The following is a 24054-nucleotide window of genomic DNA, read 5'->3' as shown; positions in this document are numbered from 1 at the left end:
GAGGTATCTGCCTCCAACCTTGTGTTCAAATGGATTTAGGCTGCAGTAGTTATGCAGAACTGAAAACGCTCTCACAGGGCAGGCTAGTCTGGATAGCTGCATCAAACCAGTCTTCACATTGGAGGTGATGGTGGTGATGATGGACGGTCAACACAAAATCAATGTTAAACACTTATGTCATTAATCATCCACCCTACAAATTTTATGAACATTTGGAGCAAGAATCTGTAAACTGTATTTGGAATGCAACAGATTTAACTGAAAATAACTTTTCATGATGCATCCATTAAATATTTTATTTTTTCAGCAGTAATGAGTAAACTCAAGAAAATGCCAGGCATCTAGCAGCCGTGCAACAGCAATTTATTACTCTGCTCAAAAAAGCCGCAGCTTCTTTGAAAGTACAGAATTTCTACTAATATTCCTAGATACCTTTAATAAGTGTACTGAAGACACTGATATGGCAATTCTGCTTTGACCAGTGCCATAATCATCAACTTTTTTATTTTTATTTATTTTTTTGAGAGTGTGGAGAGACTGCTATGTAACATAGCCCTAGGTCTGCATTAAGTTGCAAGTTGGCAAAGGTGATGACGGGCCATGATAATGTCCCGCCCCCTTCCATTGTTTGTAATTTTATTTACATCAAAATGAAGACATCTATTACCCTGCTGTGGTCTGATAGTTTCAAGCTTTTAATAAAAAGAAAATTCCCTGCCACAATCCCTACAAGCCTGCAGGGCCCTGATAGTTTCATAGTTATAATACCTGTGATGGTACTACATCAAACACCATACTGGTGGATGGCACACATAGTCAAAGCTGATTGGTTATACTGCATATTTCAATATTTCCATAATTCAGAATTGAAGATTAATAGTGTACAACTGCCTTAAAAAAGCAATAAAAGCTTCCTGTATTTAATTACTGTTGTTAATGTAATTAACATAATCAGTTCATGATAGCATCACACAAATTTTAATCTGTTTACATCTCTGTCGACTCTCCTATCATGGAATATTCGAAACTTGGTGTTTGAGTGGATGATTTCCTTCTTTTCTACTGGTGTTATACCAGTTCCATTCTAGTCTGCAAAGCTTTCTTTTTGAAGGCCTTCATTACCTCCAGCTAATGCACTGTCGGTCTGCATTGTAAAGAGTTGAAAAAAGCTCAAGTGGAAGCTTCTTTGAAATGACCTTGAAGGAGTTTTTTAACAATAAATGTTTCATAGTATTATGGAATTCCTTTCAGAAGTGTAGAATATCAACAATATTAGCAAGCACACCTCATGCACACATGACCGCTACCACCAGCAGTTCCGATATTGGTCAGAGCAGCTGATGGTTTCGATCATGTGGGCATGAGGTGGGCTTGTAACAGTCTTGCCGTTGTGTCTCTCTGCAACTCAACATATCTTTATGATGAGTAGCAATTTATACTTTTCCTAATATTATTGACATTGTAACCTGGAGTTTCCTGTATCTGTAAGTACCAACAACCAAGTTATATGACGTTTGTTTACTGTTTGTAGTTGTTCTCACGAAGTTATGACAGAAAGTGTAAAGTAAGTTCACAATCCAAAATTAATCCTGTATTTATCTACTGAGAATAAATAAATAAACAAATTTTTCACCTTCCTTGAGCTGTAAGCTTATCTACATCTACATCTACATCTACATCCATACTCCGCAAGCCACCTGACGGTGTGTGTGGCGGAGGGTACCCTGAGTACCTCTATCGGTTCTCCCTTCTATTCCAGTCTCGTATCGTTCGTGGAAAGAAGGATTGTCGGTATACTTCTGTGTGGGCTCTAATCTCTCTGATTTTATCCTCATGGTCTCCTCGCGAGATATACGTAGGAGGGAGCAATATACTGCTTGACTCATCGGTGAAGGTATGTTCTCAAAACTTTAACAAAAGCCCGTACCGAGCTACTGAGCGTCTCTCCCGCAGTCTTCCACTGGAGTTTATCTATCATCTCCGTAACGCTTTCGCGATTACTAAACGATCCTGTAACAAAGCGCGCTGCTCTCCGTTGGATCTTCTCTATCTCTTCTATCAACCCTATCTGGTACGGATCCCACACTGCTGAGCAGTATTCAAGCAGTGAGCGAACAAGCGTACTGTAACCTACTTCATTTGTTTTCGGATTGCATTTCCTTAGGATTCTTCCAATGAATCTCAGTCTGGCATCTGCCTTACCGACGATCAACTTTCCATGATCATTCCATTTCAAATCACTCCTAATGCGTACTCCCAGATAATTTATGGAATTAACTGCTTCCAGTTGCTGACCTGCTATTTTGTAGCTAAATGATAAGGGATCTATCTTTCTATGTATTCGCAGCACATTACACTTATCCAGAGTTACAGTACTCCCTTTTTCAAGAAACATAGTTGATAACCAGTTATACGAAGAAACAGTTAGTTCTGCATCAATAACCAACAGTTATTTATGAATACACAAATTATAAGGGGTACTCAAAAAGAAATGAGCCAGAGACATAATTACAGAAACCTGTACCTGTATGTTAGAAGTATTGACCTTGGCTATTGAGACACTTGTCCCACTGTGACATAAGGCGGTGAATGGCTGTCTCATAAAATTCCCAGAGCTGCAATATGAACCAATTGCGCACGTACAGCCGGATGTCGTCAACCGCATGAATGCAGGAAAGGTTATGCTGATGTTCTTCTTTAACCAAGATGGCCCCCTTCTGATTCACTTTCTGCAGCACGGGACAACAATGAATGCCCTGCGTTACTCACAAACCTTGACCACCCTTCGCCAAGCGATCAAATCAAAACAACCAGGCAATCTCACCCATGGAGTCATTCTGCTCCACGACAATGCAAAGCCTCATAATGGCCAACACAGTCGCAGGACTCATGCAGAAATTCAAATAGGACGTTCTCGACCACCCTCCATATAGTCCGGACTTCTCTCCCTGTGATTACGTTGTTTTTGGTCCCGTTAAAAAGGCTCTGAGGGGCAAACAATGCCCCTTGGATGACAACATCCAGCTGTATGAGCAGAAATGGTTCACATCGCAGCCCCAGGAATTTCATGAGACAGCCATTCACCGCCTTGTGTCACAGTGGGACAAGTGTGTCAACAGCCAGGTCAATACATCTAACATACAGGTACTCGTTTCTGTAATTATGCCTCTGGCTTGTTTCTTTTTGAATGCCTCTTACGTAAGGGATAAGAACTGACATAACTTACCTGGATGGAGAATAAAATATATTTAAAAGCAAATAGTGAAAAAGTCATCCTTCTGGTTGAGATAAGTTTAAGCTGTGGCGCGTGCACACACACACACACACACACACACACACACACACACACACACACACACACACACGCGTAAATACATTGGGTATCACATTCTGTCTGTGGCCTATTCATGGAACATGTAAACACATTGTGTATAATCATTCTGTTTGTGGCTTATTCATGGAACAGAAGAGAAGACCATTCTCTGTCAAAAGGCCAGCTGTAAAAATACAGTAACAAAATAGAAAAAAAGTATACAATGAAAACAGTTCTATACATGAATGGATAGTTCAATGTGGAAGAAATTACAAATGTAGAAAGAGAGCTCTCATGTCAGATTCCATGGGCTTCACAACTAATCAAAATATTGAGTGCTTTAGTTTTGGAACCTAGAACCTATGTTCCGCCAGTCGTAAAAGGCGACGAAAAGAACAAACCACAAATGGGGCTGACCCCCCTTTTAGTGTGATTAGTTGGTTCAGGACAGAACTAATGAAGCCTCGGACAAGCGCTGTAATGGTCGGGGACGACACTTGAACCCTATGCCCGTCCACAATGGTAACGACACTGCTAGCCACACGGAAAATGATTTAAATCCAAATAGAGGTGTTTTGCAGGATATGCTTCCTGCAACCACTCTAGAAGGAAAACAAAGAGAGAGGATGAGATGGTCAGATGTTAACCGACACCTCATGTTCTGTTGTTACCAAGCAACAAACTTACGAACCAACACAACTGGATATAGATCACAAGTATACACAACATTTATTACCAGATACTCAGAATTAAAATTTTTAACAGAACAATGACTAGCTGATCAGATCCGTGTAACAATCAAAAATAACAGGATACCCCAGTCAGAATTAGAAAACATCAAACAACAAGTACAACAAATACTGGAACAAAATAATGTGCAAACAGAAGAAGAAGAAAATACAGTAATGGACTCAAACATCCCAGGGCAAACATACAAAGAACAACACACATCAATTAAACAATCACAGGAAAATGAAATCTTAAAACAGCCACCAGAACAAGCACAAATAGAAAAGAAGTGACACACGTTAGATATAGAAGAAAAATTTCAGCTGACATATATAGAATACAAAGACAAAAATACAGACATTAGACCATTCTTGCATAGACCACTAAATAACCCACAAGTCGAAACAACAATAACAACTATCAACACAATCATACACAACAAAATAAATGAAAATACAACTATGGAGTCGCTATATGAGTCGCTTGTGAGCTCTGCAACATCCATGCACTAATTTATATTTACATGACAAACCCTATTTTTAGGGCTATATTTTAATTTGGACTATGCAGACATTTGTAAAAACGGCGATGATACATCAGTCCATACTAATGTAAAATTGCCACCTTCTGAAGAAGACAAATTTAAATTTGTTGAAACCTAGGTAAAGATTTCTTTATCCATTGCAACTGGTCGGCTGTTTATAATTTTATAATTATGGAAGAGTTACAACTACTGGTTTATATAGGAGCACTCACTACACTAAATATACACACTAGGCAGAGATCAGAACCAACTAACACACAGAAGAAACCAACAAAACCAGCATGGCAACACAGGCTACAGATCAGAATAGAAAAACTGAGAAGAGACATCGGACAGCTAACACAATTTATAAGAAATGAAATATCAGACAAAAAACGAAAAAGGTTAGGTAAAATTTCACAACAAGAAGCGATACAGCAATTAGATGAAAAGAAGCAGAAATTACAAGCATTGGCCAAACGACTTAGAAGACACAGAAAAAGTGAAAATAGAAGGAAACAAAACCAAATATTCAACACAAACCAAAAGAAATTTTACCAGACAATAAATAAAACACACATTAAAATAGACAATCCACAAGGCATAACAGACATGGAACACTTCTGGAGCAACATATGGTCAAACCCAGTACAACATAACAGACATGCGCGGTGGATACAAGCAGAAACAGACACATACAAGATGATACCACAAATGCCTGAAGTGATAATTTTGCAACATGATGTCACCCGAGAAATTAATTCTATGCACAATTGGAAAGCCCCTGGAAAAGATAAAATAGCAAATTTCCGGCTAAAGAAGTTCACCTGAACACATTCACATCCAACTAAATTATTTAAGAGTTACGTTGTAGACCCATACACAGTCCCTGATGCACTTACTCAGGAATAACTTATCTGAAACCTAAAGATCAAGCAGACATAGCAAACCCAACAAAATATCGCCCCATAACATGCTTACCAACAATATACAAAATATTAACTTCAGTCATTACACAGAAATTAATGACACATACAACACAGAACAAAATTATGAATGATGAACAAAAAGGCTGCTGCAAAGGAGCACAAGGATGTAAAGAACAACTGATAATAGATGCAGAGGTGACACATCAAGCTAAAACTAAACAAAGGTCGCTACACTACGCGTACATTGATTACCGAAAAGCTTTTGATAGCGTACCCCACTCATGGTTACTACAAATATTGGAAATATACAAAGTAGATCCTAAATTGATACAGTTCCTAAACATAGTAATGAAAAATTGGAAAACCACACTTAATATCCAAACAAATTCAAATAATATCACATCACAGCCAATACAGACTAAGCATGGAATATACCAAGGAGACTCATTAAGTCCTTTCTGGTTCTGCCTTGCTTTGAACCCACTATCCAACATGCTAAATAATACAAATTATGTATATATCTAAAAACAAAGATGATGTGACTTACCAAACGAAAGCACTGGCACGTCGATAGACACACAAACAAACACAAACATGCACACAAAATTCTAGCTTTCGCAACCAACGGTTGCTTCGTCAGGAAAGAGGGAAGGAGAGGGAAAGACGAAAGGATGTGGGTTTTAAGGGAGAGGGTAAGGAGTCATTCCAATCCCGGGAGCGGAAAGACTTACCTTAGGGGGAAAAAGGACGGGTATACACTCGCACACACACACATATCCATCCACACATATATAGACACAAGCAGACATATTCAAAGGCCTTTGAATATGTCTGCTTGTGTCTGTATATGTGTGGATGGATATGTGTGTGTGTGTGTGTGTGTGCGCGCGCGCGCAAGTGTATACCCGTCCTTTTCCCCCTAAGGTAAGTCTTTCCACTCCCGGGACTGGAATGACTCCTTACCCTCTCCCTTAAAACCCACATCCTTTCGTCTTTCCCTCTCCTTCCCTCTTTCCTGACGAAGCAACCGTTGGTTGCGAAAGCTAGAATTTTGTGTGTATGTTTGTGTGTCTATCGACGCGCCAGCACTTTCCTTTGGTAAGTCACATCATCTTTGTTTTTAGATATATTTTTCCCACGTGGAATGTTTCCCTCTATTATATTCATATCAAATTATGTATATAATATTACTGGAACATACCAACACAAAATCACACATTTGCTATACATGGATGATCTAAAACTACTGGCAGCAACCAATCAACAACTCAACCAATTACTAAAGATAACAGAAGTATTCAAGCAATGATATAAATATGGCTTTTGGAACAGACAAATGTAAGAAAAATAGCATAGTCAAGGGAAAACACATTAAACAAGAAGATTACATATTGGATAACCACATCGACTGCATAGAAGCGATGGAAAAAACAGATGCCTATAAATATCTAGGATACAGACAAAAAATAGGAATAGATAATACAAATGTTAAAGACGAACTAAAAGAAAAACATAGACAAAGACTAACAAAAATATTGAAAACAGAATTGACAGCAAGAAACAAGACAAAAGCTATAAATACTTATGCTATACCAATATTGACCTACTCATTTGGAGTAGTGAAATGGAGTAACACAGACCTAGAAGCACTCAATACACTTACACGATCACAATACCACAAATATAGAATACATCACATACATTCAGCAACAGAAAGATTCACAATAAGCAGAAAGGAAGGAGGAAGGGGATTTATTGACATAAAAAAACCTACATTATGGACAGGTAGACAATTTAAGAAAATTCTTTATACAACGAGCAGAAACTAGCAAAATACACAAAGCAATCACTCACATAAATACATCGGCTACACCATTGCAATTTTATAACCACTTCTACAACCCTTTAGATCACATACCATCAACAGACACGAAGAGAGTAAATTGGAAAAAGAAAACACTACATGGCAAGCACCCATATCATCTAACACAGCCACACATTGATCAAGACGCATCCAACACATGGCTAAGAAAAAGCAACATACACAGTGAGACGGAAGGATTCACGATTGCAATACAGGATCAAACAATAAATACCAGATATTACAGCAAGCATATTATTAAAGATCCCAATACCACAACAGATAAATGCAGACTTTGCAAACAACAAATAGAAACAGTAGATCACATCACAAGCGGATGTACAATACTAGCAAATACAGAATACACCAGAAGACATGACAATGTAGCAAAAATAATACAACAACTTGCCATACAACATAAACTAATAAAACAACATGTTCCCAATACAAGTATGCACCACAAAATGTACTGGAGAACGATGAATACAAATTATACTGGAACAGAACCATTATAACAGATAAAACAACACCACATAACAAACCTGACATCATACTCACCAATAAAAAGAAGAAATTAACACAACTAATCGAAATATCCATACCCAATACAACAAATATGCAGAAGAAAACATGAGAAAAAACTGAGGAAGTCAAGGACATGTGGCATCAGGATAAAGTTGACATTATACCAATTATACTATCAAGTACAGTAGTCATACCACACAATATCCACCAGTACATCAACGCAATACAGTTACATCCAAATGTATATATACAACTACAGAAATCTGTAATTATTGATACATGTTCAATTACCTGAAAGTTCCTAAATGCAATGTAACATATACCGTACAGTTGAAAGGAAGTCACGCTTGATCAAGGTCCGTGTCACTTTCCATTTTTAACCAGACATAACGTCTGAGAAAGGAAAGAAATAATAAACATGAAGTGGATTAAAATTTAAGTTTCAGTCCCTCTCACAAAAATAAACTGGAGCTGCCAAGAACATACCATTTGTGTTACAATCCACTGTAAATCAGAATCTTTCACTGCCATTGACCACATACAGCAGAAAAAGTTTTCTTAATAATATCAGGTAATACCTTAATATTATCAAGTTACAGTTGCACTTAAATTATTACCATTAACCTTTAGAATTTATGTACAAATTAAGTATCTTATATACAGCTATTATGTCAATATTGTGCATATCATAGAGCTCTTTCATATTGTGAAACAGTGTTTTGTCAGCCAGTCACACAATTTTGTATGGAATTTTTTGAATGGCAGGCATTGAACAGTGAGAGGCAGCTTGCTAAAAATTTTGAGGACATTTGCCTTATGGGAGTTCCCTGTTAGAGCTAGCCTGTGCCTTAGAATGTCAATGTTTGCCTTATTTCTGATATCATGTTTGTGTATTGTTTCCCTTAAAACACATTTCTTAATGCTGTTCTTGACAAATAATGCAGGCTCACAGATGTACAGGTTCACCACTGTTAGTAGCTTAAGCCTGGTAAAAAGAGGAAGACAGTGCTCTTAATGACCAGCCTTGCATAATATGCAGACAACTTTTTTTTGGACTTTTAAAATGTTGTTGATACAAGGCGAATGTCCCCATATGAGAAGGCCATATGAGGTGTGTGACTGAAAGAGCCAAAAATACACCATGCGGAGATAATTATTACTGACCATGCCTCTCAGTTTCCATATGAGATAGGATGCTTATCTTTTCACGAACTCGACTGATATGTTCTTCCCAACTGAGTTCGGCATCAATATGTATTCCTAAAAGTATGACATGTTTATTTTCTTAGTAACATACGCTTTTGAGTTTTGTGTGGATTACAGACAAGTTTACTGGCTGCAAACCAGCTCAATGCAGTCACGAATTTCTTGCGAGATCTTATTAAGGCTTGCAATGTCATGATGCGAAGATAAACCAACAGACGTAATTACTGCATAAAATCAATAAACAAAATTCAAAATTTAAGATACTAATTTTCTCGATACTGTTGTTTGATGAAAACATCAACATATTACCAAGCCAACCTCAAACTATAGCATTTGGTACCAAGCATCAGCTTTGAATTATGACATTACAAAGTTATTGTGTGTAACGTTCCAGAAGTGTGGCGTATTCGAAAGTCAGCATCTGTGAGGACCGCACTGCACGGAAGGTGCATTGTTGGACGGGGCACTCTCCTGAGCTAAATTTCGAAGTCTGGTAAGCTTTTGAGTATACTGCTATTTGTAAAATGTATTTTCAAATCATTCTACTGCTTGCAATGTGATCAGCTTGGTTAAATTTAATAGCAGAACACTGTATGAAGAAAAACAGGAGATGTAAGTATAGGAGGCAGATAAGGAGACTTGTCACGGTGTTGGTGGAAATATAGGAATCTGCATTTGGGAAGGTGAAGTATGGGATCAGAAGAGAAGTCTACTTGGTTGTCTGGAGTCTTGGTTTCACGAAAGGGTTCTGCTTCATTATTAGAACTAAGTAGGTACTTGACGAGTTAACAGAATATTTTGAGGGGGGGGGGGGGGGTTCTATCACAGTTTCTGATTCATTCCAACAACCAGGAATATGGGGAGAAGAGGTTTAGTAGTTAATCACAAAGTACAGTTTAAAAATAATGGGACAGGGGCTTACATTGACAATATAGCAAGCTGTTAAATCTGTTTTAGGGGAGGACGGAGACAAGCTTCTCCTTACACTATCATTTAGATGGGAGGTGAGTACTGTTAGTGGAAGCATTTGCCTGAGACTTTTAGTTTTCCCAGTATTTTATAAAGCTTAGGGTAAAGACATATAGGTCGAAGTATGTCAATTGAATTTTGTGTGTGTGTGTGTGTGTGTGTGTGTGTGTGTGTGTGTGTGTGTGTGTGTGTGTGTGCGCATCTGTGAAATTTTATTTGGAACACTGTTTCATTTTTCATTAGGAATTTGGGCATTTGGAGTGGTGGTATAATTTCTTTTTGTAGTGGTTGGGGGCAGCAGTGTTTGTTAAGGATGGCAGCGAAACAGCAGAAAATTTTTTATTTAAGTATTTTCTGATGGTTAGGCCTGCGAATTATTTCAAAATGAGGGTTTCTGTATGTTTCTCTTGACTTATTTTATACTTTTTTTAAAAATATAGCTACTGGATTGAGGGAGGAAATATGAAATTGGTTTTTAGTGTGTGGGAGGAAGGGAACACGGCAATTAAGGGAGGGTTTTTAGTGTGTGGGAGGAACGGAACACGGCAATTAAGGGAGGTTTGTTGGGAAAGGGGGTGGAGTAGGTATTTTATTTGATATTTATTTTTTGTGTTACTAGCTATTGAAAGATGTTTACATTTTGTTTTGTTTCCATAAGTTTTGACCTTTTTTGGTAATGATGTTTATTCTAGGGTTTTTATTGTTTCTGAATGTGATTTATTAATGTATAATTAAATGTTCTGTGGGTATTTGAAGTTCAGTTTAGCTACAAAGGTCAAGTGTAAGTATCAATACCAGTGTTATTTTGAAACATGTATACACTGCGTTCATGGCTCACATTATAATTTGAAGGTTTGTGGACATCGTATGGTACAGTCATGATAAACACCAATTATTGCTGTATTTCATTTTTTAAGAGGTCCAGTTTATTTAAGTTTATCAGTTTTCCATAATGATCAGTGAATTTCAGTGGCTCGTTCATACCCAACATCTCTAATTTCTGTAGGGCTTCATTAGCTGCATTATATTTTTTTGATAATCTGCTATAAATAAAATATCTTCCAGATATGGGATCATTTTATGACTTTTTTTTTCATGATTCATTTCTGGAATTATCTTCAGATACACCCTGCACACAACAAAAACTTTCCAAAAATTACATCAATGCATATACAATAAAACAGCATTTCTTGTAAAGCTTAAATTACACGATATGGAGCCTACCATACATAAGATCAAGTTAAGGTTCTTATACTTAGGTCAGAATATACACAGAATTATTGTTACTCATAGCCCACGTCAAATACTAAGCCAATGACATTTTCTGTATCTCGAATGTTAATACCATTACATATTTTTCATAGCCACTTTATAACTGAATTAAAATCAGTTATGGTGGGAGTGTGTAACCACACTACACAATCAATAAACATTTATGGTCATGAGCGAATGAACAAGTGTGACTGGACCCAGAGATGTAACGAAAGACTATTTTATGCCTCACAGTCTACACAGTCAAAGCACGAATTCAGGTTAACATTTATGCCTAAGAGTGTCCTATGACAAAATTCACTCAGGTTCAGTATAGAAGTGTGTTGTCAAGACCATCAACTAATGTTTATTGTTTGTGGATAGTTGTTACAAACTTCCACTATGACAGGTTTTAATTCAAATGTACAGTGGTTATCAATAATATGTAACAGTACTAACTTTCCAGAGACAGAAAATATCACTGTGTTAATAACTGGTGTGGGCTATGAGTAATTGTGATCCTGCATATAGCCTATTCTGAGTTGACTATAAGAGCTTACTATCTGATCCTATGTATGTTATGACTGACATCTTGTAACATATAGGGTCGAGGCCCCAGTTATGGCCACATTAAGGGCAATTCGAGATACACCACATTTTTAGTATAGGAAGAAAGTATACAAATTACTTCGAAAAATCGTATCTATTGCTTCAAAGTCTACACATTACAACCACGTAAAAACAAATATTGTAAGTTATTTAACAAAAGCAGAAAAAAATATTGAAAAATAAATGGCGCATTTCCCCAGTTTTGGCCATGTTAACCCTACCTATGGCCAGTTGTTTCCCCACTTATGGCCACTTCATATTATAATAAAACTATGGCTAAAATAATTGTCAATCCATGTGCCAGAAAGTAATTTGTGCTTTATACAAGTATATAAGACAACAGACAACAAACATACATCAAATAGGTAAAAGGTACAGACACTGAATGAACAGAAAAAAAAAAAAAAAAAATCGTTAGGCAAAGTATTGTCCCAGTAATTACTTAAATCAACTTCCACACAAGTTTATTTCTCACGAGTATCAATGGAACCAGAGTCAGAAAGCACTTTCAAAATTACAGATACATACTTAAAAATTACAGGTCTTGTTCTTCTATTTCCTGTTAAACTAAATTTTACCAAAATAAAGTCCCCTACTTTCAAATTCTCACTTGAAGATAGTTTCACATTTTCTGTATTTCATCTTCATCTCCTTCTATGTAGTCATCAAAACCGCTTCCATTGTCTGTCCATTCTCGTTCCTCAGAAGAACTTGTTGGCCTATCACTTAACTCTTGTCTGTTTCTTGTTTTCCCCTTTTTTACATGAAATAATGCCAAGTGCTGCTCTTTGGACTTTAACTCCTTCATAGCTTTTCTCTTCCTTTTTTCCTGCTTCTCTTTTTCCTTTCTCCTGCTTCTCTTTTTCCTTCAGTTCATGATATTCCACCCACTTGTCACTAGTCACAACAGTGGGTGTATGTTCTTGCTTTCTCTTTGTGCCTCGTTGTTTGGGTTCTGGCCAAGTGATGACACTTTCAAAAACTGTTGCTAATGATTTTGGTGGTGTCACTTGGATACGCACTGAAGATGGACTATGGTTGGATATTGGAGTACCTGAATTATGTGAAATACTGTTGGGGGTTGTTGATATATCTGCAGGACTGTTGGTGGGTGTTGAAGGAATATCTTAATTGCATGTTGAAAATATGTCAATATTATCAACATTTTGATTAAGTCTGTCTGTGTTTTGTGAAACATTCTCTGTTTGATTATCTTCAGAGGGAGGCGCTATGCTATCTGTCAGAATGTCATCAGTATTACCACTAGCACCATGCATTTCAACCTCATCAGCTATTTTTCTTCAGAACTTGAAAAGTAATAATGCTTCTTGATTTCCTTCCCACTCATGATTGCTTCTCTTGGTTGCTCTGAACTCATCTAGAAGGACAGGATCAATTTGCTTTTCTATGTATGAGAAATGTCTCAGAAGTTCCTCATTTGTCTGAACTGTGGTTGAGGCTGGTATACTACGAACAACTATCTTGCTGTAATCTACATTGTTCACATTAAATGGAAACAGACCAGTGGCCCTGAAACCAGCACGAATATTTGCCACCATTTTAGGTCCTGTAATAATTTGTGACAGAACAGAAGGTACATCAGATTTTGAAATTTCAGTGCCATTATTTTCAAAATGCCATTTCTGAACAATCTTCTTCCACATTTTTTTCATAGGTCCAAAAACAGCTACATCTAATGGTTGCAAGATGTGTGTAGAATTGGGATGGAGAGCAACTAGAATGATCTGATTTTCCCTACAATATCTGCTCAAATGAAGCGCCAAATGAGAGCAGTGCCCATCTAAAAATATTACTACAGGCCGGGGAATTTCAGCTTCTTTCAAGAACAGATCAAGTACATTTGTTATATACTCAAAAAAACTTTCACCTGTCATCCACCCATTTTCTGTTTTTCCAATGCCCCAGTTTGGAGGAGCTGCATTCACCAATGATGCTGGAATTTTTGCATATTTGAACAGTGTTAAGGGAGGAGCAAATTTTCCAGCAGCATTCACTGCAAACAATGTAGTAACGTTATCTTTGTCAGAGTTACATGACTCATCATAAACATGATGGCCACGAGGACCTATGATTAATCCCCCTTTAGGAGCCGAAAAAAAGAAGTTTCATCCACATTAAAAATTATATTTGGGTCATTTAACACATCCATATCATTTAAAGTGATGGATACTTCGTGAAACCAGTTTCTTATTTTCTCTTCTGTAACAGAAGCTCTAGCCCTATTGACATATTCTGCATGTTTTTGTGACAGAACCTTGTGTCTCTTAAGAAATCCATAATACCACTTTTTTCCAGGTCGATTGTTAGTAAATGTAGCCTTACAACTTTCCATATCTGCATTCTCAATAAGTTTTTTGCACAGATTCACAGAGATTTTCTTTAGTAACTGGAAATCCCATGCTAGAACAGTCCAAAACCCAGTCCACCAATTTTTTTTCAATTTGTTCTCCTAAGACAGAATGTGGACCACAGTGCCCTGTAGATTCTTTTGGAGATACACCAGAAATTTTGTTTCTTAATGTTGTCCTTGGAACTTTGTACAACTTGCTTGCAGTAGCAACCTTCATTCCCTCATCAATAGCCTTTAGAGCGTCTTTAACTTTGCTGGGAGAATACTGAAACTTCTTATTCTTTGGTTGACTCATTTTTCTTATAAATAATGCACAAAGATTTAGTTAAAGACTGTTGCATATTTGAATAGTGCCTATTGCATATTTTGTATCCTACAAGCATACGTAAATTAGTATGATATGCCAAGACTATACTAACAATGAGGTATATATTGATATAAAAATACCAAAAATATTTTAATAAACCTATTTAAATAAAATTAGCCTAGTGTAATGTAGGACAGAACACTAATATTGATGTTTTTGTATCAGTTTTTAGAAGTGGCCAAAACAGGATACATATATGTCTCCACTTATGGCCACATGCATGGCCATAACACGGAACCAGGGCTAAATATGGATCTGTTAATGGCCACATACTTTTGATAACATGTTTTTAGGCTGAGCGATATAAAACTTAAAAGAAATGAAAATATAATGTCTTATCTTACCTCTGAACAGATTAAGTTTCTTCTGATGTTTTATTTAAACAAGTAAAATACAAAAAAACAGATCATGTGTTGCTTAAAGAAAACTTCTGCAAAACCCAGCTTCTGCAACACTGATCATTTCACAAAATGGTGTCTCCAAACAAAAACAGACAAAAGAATGATTATGTAGACAAATGAAAAGAGCCTTTCACAAAGTTTATAATAATCTATAGTAGAACTGGCTGGTATTCCAGAGAAGCTTCAAAATTAACTTTCGACATCAAGGTGGCCATAAGTGGGGTAGTGGCCAAAACTAGAGCCTTCACCCTACTTTATGAAAAATGTTAACTTGTGTGTGCATTCATGTAACTTTTGTTACATGCACAAGTGCATCTGCAGATGGGAATGGAATCCTCAAAGTTGCTCGTATAATAACAGTTATAAAACCACATCACAGTAGGAGACTGTTTTGTTTATAATTGCAGTTCATGTATGTATCCACTATGATGGATAGTCAAGATAGTTTTTTGGCTATTTCAAGTATTTCCATGTATAGAAATCTGTGGTACCATACTTGTAAATATCTTATGTTTGCCACTTCTAATTTATGTGAGTTGATTATATCTGCTAATTTGATTATGGTGAATGGCAAAGCTGACAACAGTACTGAGCAATTCAGTACTAATTTGTCATGCTGAGTGTAATAATTATTCTCTAATATACCATCAATACCATCTGTATGATTAGAGATTAGATTCGGTTTTCGTTCCTTAGATCCAAAAAATGAGATGATTCGGGTGGGATCGGGCACTTCGGTCGACCCATTTTTTACTATTTTGTGGTATGAAATTTGTAGCGAGAAACTGATCAGTTGCATAGCACATAGTGTTTGTTATATTGAAAGATGGTAATTTGGTCATAAGTAAGCAAAGCCAACAACGATGCAGCATGAAACAACTAGTATACCATGCAAAATCACAATCATTTTTCATTTCGCCAGTTAAAAAGACCCACGGTTGCGAGACACTTTGATAATATCCCACAGCGAAGACACTGATAAGCAGAGATACAAAAACTGCGCTCAACGGTGAGGTTATCAACGTCGCAGTAAACTTATAACATCTGCGTAATTGATCACACTGCGATGTGCAAATAAACATTACCGTGAAAGACGTAATTTTTCATTAACTTCCATTTACTGTTCCTGCAGCAAGGCAATCGACTGACAGCAAATGATTGCACAGTGTAGGGAAAAAAAGGGCGACGACCACAGAATAAACTTCTACGCAAACAATACTACATGCCTTACTAAGATTCCACAAGCTCAAACATAGCAAACTATGTGTAAACTAGGTCTAGCCTAACAGTCGCTCTTTAGGCGAGTGTAATAATTTGACGAATATGTTTGTAGGCACAGTATTATGAATGTGCCATAATACTAGTAGTTTATTATTTCGCACTGTACTTCTTACTATTGTAGTTTTACGTTTAACAACTAAACTATATACAAGACACGCATAGTTAGCTGTCATTACTGCACAACTAACCATTTCCAATGCTTGATGTTCCGAGTATCAGGTTTAGATACTTTCTTTCAACATTCACCTTCTCGGCTTCTCATAACAATGTTTACTCGTAACTCAAAACAACATCAGTACAAAGCACTCCGTTCTGTTGTCAGTCGCGACTGAAATGTCTGGAGACTTTGGTACGCGCTCCGCAAGTGCTACAACTTCTGAGACAATTCAAAGAATAGTAAGCAACTGGATAATGCAGGTTAAGTGGCATAACAATACAGCTACACCCACTGAAGCATTTTGATGATTATTTTCGTGGTTCACTAGACTGTAATAATGCCCAAAAACGTACTATACAACATTATAACACTTCGACGGTACAGTTTACTGGTATGCTGGTATTGCTACCGATAAAACAATAGACCAGCCATCTAATTAGGGATGGGCTAAACTGCGATTTTCTGTGAATGCTATTTTTCGGTAATTGCGATTCTTAACTGCGATATGTCGCAGTCAAGAATATCAGGTAACGAATTCACAACGTGTATCCCTCCACTATTAGTGCGACTTGTGATTTTGCTACTTCTGCGATTTTTGCGACTTACGCAATTTCTGTGACTTGTGCTATTTATTCGCTTTACGAGATTTATCACCCTAGATGGTACACTGTCATTAGGCGCAAGTAAGAAATGAACAGTGTCAATGCAACCGAGAAATATGGTCTTGTGTAGGTGAGCGCCTAATGTATCAATTCAGTAACCCAACTTACAAAAAACTACCTCAAATGATATTATTAATATTTCCAACGATTCTTCCTCAGTTGTTATATGATATACGAAAGATTCGCTTGCCCACAGACAAAATCTCGTCTCAACAAAACAGTCAGTACTAAGTATGTTTTTCTTATGTTATTCCTTTGGCTTTAATTTTATACTAATGGAACAAGTGTGAAAATATTGATAGTGTGATATTGAAAATCGTAACACAAATACCACACTACCATAGGAGTTCATGTTTATAACACGGATTCTAACCGCGGTATTACGTTCACGAGTATCTGAACCACACTGTCAGTCACTCGATATAGCAATAATTCAAAATATGAGTGACAGCAGAGTTGGAAAAATTGCCACAGCGTCTTAGCACCGTCTTTGTCAGAAGTAATGTTAGTTTCTAAGTTTGTGAATGAAGACAGGGGCATCGTTTATCTAAAGTGTGAAACCTCCCATAACTGCAGTGTTATCATCACCAGAAGTATTAGTAGTTGTATAACGTGAATTATATTGCTAGCAGTTAGTAGCAGTATAGATGTTTAATAATTCTGGTGATTTTCCAGACACAGTTCCCACTTCGATCACTGACTGCTCTATGTACCCATTCTGATGTAGAAGAGATAATCGTGAAGATTCAAAACGATCCTTGAAGAATTCGAAGTGTAAAAGAGCTATCATTGATACCATAAGTGTACAAAATGAGTATTGGTACTATGCGTCATTCAAGTGATTATGTGACTTGAAAGTGATGATAAATTAATGTGAAGTACACTGTGAGTGAATTATGAAAATTCCATTTTGATCTGGCATCCTGTACCCCAAAATTTTCTTCTGCTAAAGACCTGCTAGAGTGTGGTACCGATCCGACCACCCCTCCCACCATGAATGTTGCTTGTAATGGCAGACTGACCTGTAGCGTAGCCCAAAGTCTAGGTTACATTAGAATCTTACATGTTTTAAGGTTGACGACGTGCAAGTGAAAACAGTGGAAAGCAGTGATATTACAGTTACACCTTAGGAATAGTACTAATGCAATGTTTCAAAATACAAACAAAAGTTTAACTGCATATTATACTGCCGTAAAAAAATTAGTATTATATATGAAGTCTTCACAGGTTGTCAGCTGAGTAGCATCGTCGTCTCCTAGCAATGTCTGAAGATAATGGAGACGCATTCCATCAAAACGTTGCTACGAGACAACGATGCTACTCGACTGACAACCCGTGAAGACTTCATATATGAAATTCGCCGAGAAAGGGTGCACTCGCATATAATTTTAGTATTGTGAATACAGTTAAAAATTTGGTAAAAGTTACATAGTAGATACCAGGATTGCTATTTTAGTAGTTTATGAACAATACATGCGTGTAATAAGTATCAAAATATTCATCGGAGTCTTATCCATTACCTGTTTTTGAAATTACTCTGCATCTTTTATGGCTATTAGCACAACTTTTATTCGGCCTTCATATTCCTCGGCTGCACCAATCCTCAACTGAGTATAAAATTTTTCCCAGAGCAGTTAGCTTCTTGGTTCATTTTTTCGACCACAAGCATATAACACATCCATATCGTGAAACACAAGGTTCTTAGAACGAAGTACAGACGTAGGACAATAAATGGCATACCGTACGTAACGTTATCTGAGCTTTTTTGTTGCTACTTGTGAATCCTAGCCGCGACTTGTCACAGAAATCGCAGTTAAACTCGATAGCGTGTCACAAAGCATAACAGTAATACGAGCTTAGGTCGTCAGACGGCAAATGGCATTGAATGTTAATTACGCTGTTTAGTTGCTACTTGCCACTAAAATCAAAGCTACACAACAGGTTCACAGGAAGATGTACGAAATTCGGCGACCAGATGGCACATGGCGTTAAACGTTGAAGGCTACTTGCGACACCTAGTTGTGACTGAAATAGCAGCTAGATTCTGTAGAGTCACTGATTTATAACATACGCGATTTATTGCTCACCCGTACACCTTTTTATTGATTATAGGTTCCTCACCATTCACGTGGCGCTCCCAAAACCAGATTTCGTTAACCGATTTCCCGTGTTCATGTAAACACTTCAAAATCGATTCTGGAAATCCGCTCCTGGTTGCTGATTTTCCAATTCCGCAATTAATTTTCGCTACCATGTAAAGGCAACCGGTTTTGAGGCGTTCATGTAAACACTTCAAAATCGATTCTGGAAATCCGCTCCTGGTTGCTGATTTTCCAATTCCGCAATTAATTTTCACTACCATGTAAAGGCAACCGGTTTTGAGGCATGCTTGAGCTTTCAGGTTTCGTCTTGTTTCTACAAATTTTCGGCTAATATGGATGGAGAGGCTTTTGTACAATGAAGCATAGATATTAGACTGAAGCTTTTTACATCTCGTCTAATAGAAGAGAAATAGCGATTGTGCTGACTAAATCACAAACTGTAACAGCTGTTTTCCAGGCGCCATATTTAACTGGGCTAGCTAATCTGCTTCCGGCCTTAACATGTAAACACGACAGCGAGAAACGGTTTCCGAAATTCGGTTTCACCTTCCGGAAGATATGTAAACCATGTAAACTTAGCGAATGAGTAGAAAAATCTCTCATGCGGGCATTGTGTGCGTCTAGTTTTACCCATCGAGTTCATAGAAAACTCCGAGCTCCTACCCACAGGATGAGCTCCCTGCTCTATAGCGAACTTAAGCACCCCAGCACCACGGCCACACACTGAGACGCGGGTGTCTACGTATAACGAAATAGCTCACTGTGACAACGATTTTACCCAGTGGGACCCTCGCCCACTGCAACCTGTTTGGCTCCGTTCCTTCATTCGGGACCAGCCACAACACAGCTGCTCATGCAAACTTGCCTGCCAACACCAACCGAACACCACATTACGCTGCTTCACGATAGCCTCGTTAATCTAAAGGCTCTCCACAGCTCTAGTGCTCTGTGCTTTGCACTGCCGTACTGGGAGGAGAGGGGGCTGGGGGATGGTGGTTCTTGGGGGCGACTATCGACAATGAAGTGAACAGCTTCGACTACAGAATCGAAGATATTCTGTTTTATTCTGGTTTTTAGCTTCATTGTGTTGCTATGCTCATGCGCTTTTGTGAGAAATATAAATAACTGTGTTACACAGACTAGTTGAGTTTTGCATCTACCATCACTGAGTTTAGCACTGGAAATCCACACACATATTTGTTGCGTTTTTACGATTTGTTTATTCGTAATAACAATTGTGAATCATTGTTGTTCCTACAGGTACAAAGAGAAATACGTGAAATGAAAAAAAACTGTGTGTTGCACGAGTACTTTCACGTATTGTGTTGTTAGGTTGCATTTTGAGTAAAAGTTTTAAATCTCTTATGTGTGCAAAATGTGCAGGAATTTTAAACAAAGTCTTTGGCCATCTGCTGCAGTAATTTCTGATAGCCAATTTCATGTTGGTCTTCACACATCTAAAAGCTGATACTGAAGAGCTGAATTAAATTAATGTAACAGACAGCTGTATAACAAATTCAACTATTTTCTCTCCCCCTCCCTCCCCTCTTTCTCTCTTGCTTTTTGTGTGTGTGTGTGTGTGTGTGTGTGTGTGTGTGTGTGTGTGTGTGTGTGTGTGTTCTGCTCCTGGAGAATGAAATATATCATACATATATTTGTAATATGCATAGTAGGCTCTATAATTCTCCAGCATATACTATACATAGAATGGGCTAAACATATACATCAGAGTGCTAACAGTTGGCAAAACTATGTGCTAGCCTGAAAAAAAGATAAAAATACACATCAAAATTGAGGAAAGTAAAGAAGATGCAGCATGTATCACTCTCCATGTGTGCCAATTCGATGTTTTTCGAGATTCTTTCAAAGGCATCGGCTTACTATGAATTAGTTTTGCAATGACATCACAGAAAATATATTTGAACAGACTAGGTGACATGGTAAGCTGGCGTATAAAACTCGGAAATTACTGTGGCTCACCCAGAAATCAAATATAATGGACATCTTAACTGTGATGCATGTCGCAAAAAACGGAAATGGCCATTCACTCTGCTGTTCAAAACTAAGAGCCTAGCTTATTCCAGATATAAAATGAAAATTTTTATGGCATCTACAAAACGTCTATACCAAATCTGCAGCACCTTTGAAGGGCATCTGTCCGCAATTCGGTCCACAATCCACAAACAATGGCATTTTGTGCAGCTCAAAACAAGGACGTAGCCAAGGGGGTGGGAGGGTGATTGGGGAGGGGGTCCAGACCGTTCTACTACCTAAATGAAATTACACATGACGTGGTTGCCATATAATGAAACCGAAAGATATTTCGATTTTAAATCATATGATGAGAAAACACTACCAAGTCAACAAGGTCAACTTAAGTGAAGACCAACTACTGTACATTGTTGACCCTACTTGCGTTCAGTTGTTGTTTTACTGATCAGTTCCGTTTTTACTTGCAGTAGAATTTAATGTAAGAGATGCCATTTATTACTTTTGTCTGTTTGCTGTTGTGATGGATAAGTTTGTAACAAGAAAGAAGAGGAAAACCGATTTTCGCAATGGTAAGTTAAAACTATGTATGCACTACTAAATAACCTAAACACCTATCTATAGCGGTTTAATGACAGCACTGGAGCCGTGATTTCAAGGGTGGTAGAACTTTGGGGTTGCAATATTTCAGTATTTCGTACACAGTGGAGATGTGAACATTATTAAAAATAGCATAAAAGTAAAATCAATACATAAAAATAACTTCGATTTAAGGGCATTATTTGTTATGCTGTGAGACCAATATGCTGCTGTATTCGGTTTTTTTTTTTTTTACAATAGGCTTATTTCGGCATGATTGCCATAGTCAGGTTATATCAGGTGGTCTTGATGTCCATATGATATCGTTGCCTTAGTTGCTATCACTATTGTATAAGTTTGCTCTTTTGATGTTGGTGGAGCTATATTTGCTAAAGTGTAGCTGGAGCAGTTATTTCTTATGTTTTACAGTTATGAAACTTTATTTCAGAAGGGTGTTACCTGACAGTTGTATTGACACTGCAACACACTTGGATTTGCCTGTGTCACCCAAAAACCACGTTGATCAACAAAAATATTGCCCAGATGGCTATGGTTGGATTTCTTTAAAGGATTTGCTCAAAATTCTCTCATTAGTAGCCCAAATGGCAAAATATTTCCCAATTTGGTCATCTGGGCGGTACTCAGTTACGGAAACTGGTTCCCAAAGGGAACAATGGGGAGTGGTTTGTGCAGAGCAGAAGGGTATATTTGATTCGTTTGTAAAAGATTTTTTCAGGGAGTTATTTGAACTTCTCTGAGCCCACTGCGCTATATATAATAAAATTACTGGAACTTTTTAAAGTGTTCTGTGATTATATTCAGACTGTAATGTTTTTAAGTTGTAGAAACTTTTGTAACATCGCTGTATTTATTTTGATTTGGGGAATAGTTATTTATTTCTAGGGCAGACAGTACTTAATTCTAATGTTGGTCTGTGTAGGATTTCGACAGCATGTGTCGTTCAGGGAAATTTACATTGGCAGGCGGCTAGCGATCGTCATTTTGTACTATGTATCTGTACATAAAGATTGCTGACTTGTGAAACATAGAATAGAAAAAACTGCACATGTTCTCGACAGTAATCTGGAATTGTCACGTTATTTCAGGATAATGCCGTTTGTTTATTCTTTCTGCATAGTTCGAAACTTATGATATTACACATATTTGTTACGTTTTCACCATTTGTTTATTCATATTAGCAATATGAATTAGTATTGTTGCTATAGACACAATGAGAAATGTATGGAAAGAAAAAAGTTTGTGTTACGAATACTTCGACACACAGTGCTGTTCTTCTTACATTTTTTATAATGTTTTAAATCTGTCATTATGTGTAATGTGTGTGTCATTTATTGTTACTGACACACATAAAAAGGCTATTTATATATGCAGCTCGAAAAATAGCCTTTTCATTTGACAGTGGTGAATCCCAGAAAAGATGCAGAAGTTAGGGTTCTATCCCCATTATACATTTCTGCTAGATCACACCAGTGTGTTTGTGGCCAGTTTATATGTTTTAAACTGAAATATATTTTCCATTTGGTGCTACTAACATGAAGAAACAGTTTAGCATCTTATTCAGAAGCAAAATTTAAGTGAAATATTCTACTCTTGGTCGAATAGGATATTTTGCAAAATAGAAAAGAAAAACGTAATGTATGTGCGGATGTGTGTGTGTGTGTGTGTGTGTGTGTGTGTGTGTGTGTGTGTGTGTGTGTGTCTGTGTGTGTGCGTGTGTTTGTGTGCAAGAGAGAGAGAGAGACAGACAACTTTTTAGGATATGGAAAGTTGAAACAAGAAGTTAACTATATATTAATAGGACTGTGAAATGATGATATGTGATGTACACAAAAGTTGGAAATTATGATATGTTGCACTGAGTGAAATTTCAGCTTTCATCATAAACTCATTTTGTGCAGGAGTGTGATACATAACTATTCCTTTGTTTATTTTTGTAACAACACAGGCATCCCCAAACATAGATTGTACATTCTGCCTTGGAAGGAAGACAGTAAGAAATAAGATTTAGTGCAAATCAAAATAAGGGAAGAAAAATCAGATACACACACACACACACACACACACACACACCACACACAGTGTAACCAAATTACAAAAGCGGCTTCTTTGTTGAATTTTACTTTCAATTTATTATCTTTAGCATTTGATGAACAACATAAAAATTGTTACATAAGATGCCATTCATGTGTATCTCCCATTTCTCTTGATG

General features: G+C 37.3%; 1 protein-coding gene across 1 annotated transcript in view; it reads right to left on the bottom strand.

Annotated features, from left to right (window-relative positions):
- The window catches only part of LOC124781934 (zinc finger protein 239-like), a 53056-nt gene extending 36414 nt beyond the window's left edge, over positions 1 to 16642 (bottom strand). The window contains exon 1 of the mRNA XM_047253901.1: positions 16524 to 16642. The gene's annotated coding sequence lies outside the window, so the exon portion shown is untranslated. The remainder of the gene's footprint in view (positions 1 to 16523) is intronic.
- Positions 16643 to 24054: the final 7412 nt, after the last annotated feature.

This window comes from Schistocerca piceifrons, chromosome 1 (assembly GCF_021461385.2).
Source record: "Schistocerca piceifrons isolate TAMUIC-IGC-003096 chromosome 1, iqSchPice1.1, whole genome shotgun sequence".
Lineage (NCBI taxonomy): Eukaryota > Metazoa > Arthropoda > Insecta > Orthoptera > Acrididae > Schistocerca > Schistocerca piceifrons.
Note: the sequence above shows the minus strand (reverse complement) of the source record. Positions and strands in the feature narration are given on the sequence as shown.